Raw genomic sequence first — 4,339 nt, 5'->3', positions numbered from 1 at the left:
GTGTCTGGGTTCCTACTGATCGTCTTAGTATCTACTGTTGAATGCGTTCCAGTGGACGAAGAATTTTCTACCTGGAATGGGTTGCTGCAAAGTAAGATTCTAAAATGTGGAATTGGGTGAGTGGAGGAGGTGGGGCTTTGGTCTGTGAGGTCTCAGATATTTCAGGCTGCAAATCTGGTGGCCTTGATTTGGTGGCCAAACATTTGGTCAGCTTGTCACCTGCTGTTCTTTGGGATACAGACCATGTGCCCGGCAGCTTTGCTATTAGGGTAAGTAGTAGGAGAAATTCAGAACCCTGGCATATGGTTATAGATTTTTTTTTTTCCTGAAGGAGAGATCTGTTCTCAGACTACAGTTAGCCTGTCTGCAAGCAGAAATGGGAAATGCATTCTTTACCTGCAGCCTACATTCTAAATTGACTGAGAATTCTTTATTTTGGGTACTGCAGAGTTTTAAAAAGAAATTTATTCTTACCAAACTGAGTGGGCAAAGAGAATGACAGCAAGCCTGCCTGCTTAGCAGGTTTGTACCTTAAGACTTTCCCATCACTCTCAAGGTACAAATTTGCATTACATTGACATATCCCCATCCTTATTTTTAAATGACCTCAAGACATTAGCCAGTAAGGTGTAAAATAGAGGACTGGACAAAGGCCAGAGATCAGCAGATAAGTGAAAGGAATCTCTGTGTTTAATATCATGTCTAGATGAGATCTTTGCCTGTGGCTGTTCACCATGGAATTAATTGACCAAGAGCAATTATTCCAAGATTGGAAATTCTGTAAAATTTTAGGGAAATGGTACTGCCAAAGGCTAATAAGAACCAGTAATTGTTAAACCTCCCTATTTTATTTAAAATAATAGAAAGTGGGCTGGGGTTGTGGCTTAGCGGTAAAGTGCTCACCTAGCATGTGCGAGGCCCTGGGTTTGATCCTCAGCACCACATAAAAATATATAAATAAAATAAAGGTATAAAAAAATAAAATAGTAGAAAGTGAGCCAAAAATACTCGTGGCTCCCAAAGAAAATGATCTTCTACAATATCTGCTTCATATGTGGTCAAGGCATAGTATCCCATAGACCAGGGCCTGAGGACACTGGAGCGAATAACCAAGGGACAGCTCCTGGTGACACAGCCCAGGAATCCCTGGGTTTCCCTGCCAAGCAGTGTTCAGTATTTATTCTGGCACTGTCTCTTTCACTGTTGTTCCTTCTGAATAGAAGTAATAATAGGCCCTTTGGCATTATGTATGACAAAATACTGGAGGCTGAGTGACTTTGCAAATAAAAGAGATGACTTAGCTCAGAGCTGGAGATTCAAGGGCCCACATCTGAAGATGGCCTTCTTGCTGGCCAAGTCCTGAGGTGGAGTAGGGTATCATGTGGCAAGGCACAGGGAGCACACATGTGTGTCTCTTTTGCTTTCTGTCCCTCTTCTTATAAAGCCACCAGCATTCAATCACAGGGACTTCACCCTGATGGCTTTATCTAGTCCTAATGTCCTCCCAAAAGTCCCACTTCTAAACAACAAAAATGAATTTTTCTCTCCCTTAATGCCTTGTGAAGGTGATTATATTTCAATACATGAAGCCATAGAGGACACTCTCAAACCATAACCTAATTATTGCTGGAGTTAATATTTTACTTATCCTGCTCCTTTAAAAAAAAAACCACTCAATATTGAGTGTGCTTGAAAAGAGAATTTGTCTTTCTGTTAAGCAATCGTTTGGTCTATGTGAAGTCCCATCTAGGTCTAATGACAGGTCTGCTCTGGGAGACCCTGAAGAGTTCAATGAAGCAACTAAATTAGGTTTGGGTTTGTTGCCATTTGGGACTGGAGCTGTTGTTCCCCTTTGAAAAGAAGGGTGCGTATGAATGTTGCATGGCCAACAGTATTGAGTGTGACAGACATAGCTCACTGTCTACTCTCTCCCCTTCTCATTTAGTTGTGCCCACTTACCAATCACCTTCCCAGACTTTCTTGTAGCTGGAAATGGCCAAAAAGCCGATCTCATCAATGAGGTATAAGTATAAATCTATAGGCAGGAATCCGGAGCTTTTGCTTTACTGAAATAAAATAAACAGAAAGATGGAGACATCTTGCCTTTATTATTTGCCCTTTTCCTTCTTCTCTACTCTGTTTTTGACTGGCATTAAGACTCAATGTCTGGAGCTAGAAGAGTCATTTGCAGATCATTAAGAAGAAGCCACATGCTAATCATGGAAAAACAAGTAGCCAGAAGAAACCTAGTTCCAGATGACTTCCCTGAGCTCTGACTTTCAATTTCCAGGCATAGAAAAAAAAGCTTTACTTATTTAGTCATTTGAAGTTGACTAAAATAAATGTTATGAACAAATTTTAATAAATTTTGGCTTTATCACTGCTATATTTTGGATCTCAAGTGTCCTCCAAAAGCCTATGTTAAGGTTTGGTCCCAAGGTGACACTGTTTGGAGGTGGTGGAACCTTTAAGAGGTGGGGTTAAGTGGGAGATCTTTAGGTCACTGAGTGACCTTAAAAGGGATGTTAGACCCTGGCCTTGCCTCACTCATTCTCTTCTTCTGGACCATAAGGTGAATGGCTTTGTTCCACCACATACTCCTGCTGCCTCACTACAAATCCAGACAATGGAGTCAGCTGAACATGGACTGGGATCTCCAAAACATGAGCCTCCAATATAAACCTTTTATCTTTATAAGTTGATTATCTAATAGTAATGAAAATTTGACTAATACAGTTGCCAAGAGAAATCAGAAGTCACGGAAAGGAGGAAAGTCAAATGTGTTTTTTTTTTTTTGGGGGGGGGGGAGTTTGTAGAATCAGTAATTGAATTGGTGGGGTCAGGGGGCAGTGGGCCATACAGTGTTTAATGAAGTTGAAGAGGCAGAAGAATGTGAAGAATGTGCAGTGCCTGGGATAAAATAGCAGTTGAGGTCCAGGCACGATGGTTAGAGGGATAGTATGGCCAAGGAAGGGCCATTAATGTTCTCTCTTACTATCTGTGTCCAGCATGGTATGCTTTATTTTGGCTCAGGTACATCCTGGAGAGTGTCACTGGTGCAAGTTGAAGCTCGTAGGTGGAAGAATCGGTAGGACAATTTGCCCATCTTCTTGACCTCTTATGTAGAAACATGTTTGAGTTGATATACAGTTGGGCATATCATGGGTTTTCTGCTCCTCTGTCTTTTTATAACATCTTCTTGAGAGCAATCATTCAGGGAGCTAGAGTGGCTGGGGTCAGGTGTGGGTGCTAGCTACTCAGAGGATTTGTCTGGGTATGCCGGTTTCTTGTTTCTTGGGCTTAGTAAGTCAGGGGAGTCATCTTTCAGGACTCAGTCCTCCAAAATCACCCACAGTTAAGCCTGTTGGACTCTCCACAACCTGAGGGGGAATATATATACTACATATATTATATATACACATACATCTTTTAAATAGATACACATATACATGTATATATGTGATTTCCAAATTTTACTCAAAAACTCATACAAAATATTATAGATAAAAGAATTTTAATCCTGCTCCTCTTCCTCTTCTTTATCCTGGCTAATCTGGAAGTAACGTCATTTGTAACTCTCTTTGCTGTTAATGACTATGCGTAATCAGTCACATAGATTATTCTTCTTCAAATAATTTTTGGTGAGATAATTCCAATATCTTTGGGGAAAAAGCACCTCAGATGTTACAGTAATTTTGCTCTTATTCCTCTACCAAAATTCCCAACTTTTTGTTCCCTTTGATTCTCTCTTGTAGAAACTGCTGAAATTGGCAATGTTCATGATTCTGTCTTCTGTAAGGTAGTGCAGTCAAGGGTCCACTTGAGATCCTGATTTTTTTTTGCCCCCCTTCACAACAAGCTTTTTCACAGCCTCCATGGCTACAGTAGAGACAGAAAGGGAGGTGGGCATCTGCCTTCTAAATATTTTTATTTGCTAATCACATTTCTTTTTTTCTTTCTTCTTTCTTTGTTCCTTACCTATTTATTTGGTACTGGGGGGTTTAACCACTCTACTACTGAGCTATATCCCCAAACCTTTATATTTTGAGACTGGGTCTCCCTGTGTTACTGACGGTCTCGTTAAGTTGCCGAGGCTGGCCTCAAACTGGTGATGCTTCTACTTCAGCCTCTGAAATCATTAGGACTACTGGCATGTGCCACCACTAATTACATTTCTGACAATGAGATGATATTAAAAATAGTCCTTCCTTGTCCAATGAAAGTCTAACTGAATTTTAGACAAGAAAAGCAACCGCATGTTAACTACCTATGTAAACATCAAAATCATTTTGCTGTTCTCTCTAAGATTCTTGATTTCTGTTTTTGTGTTTTAAGAAAC

The 4,339-nt window shown here is 40.4% G+C and overlaps 1 pseudogene; it reads right to left on the bottom strand.

Moving 5' to 3' along the window:
- Nucleotides 1-3,514: 3,514 nt before the first annotated feature.
- LOC143379612 (large ribosomal subunit protein eL22 pseudogene) lies at nucleotides 3,515-3,877 on the bottom strand (annotated as a pseudogene).
- Nucleotides 3,878-4,339: the final 462 nt, after the last annotated feature.

Source organism: Callospermophilus lateralis, chromosome 13 (assembly GCF_048772815.1).
Source record: "Callospermophilus lateralis isolate mCalLat2 chromosome 13, mCalLat2.hap1, whole genome shotgun sequence".
Classification (NCBI taxonomy): domain Eukaryota; kingdom Metazoa; phylum Chordata; class Mammalia; order Rodentia; family Sciuridae; genus Callospermophilus; species Callospermophilus lateralis.
This window is presented reverse-complemented; position numbering and strand designations above follow the sequence as displayed.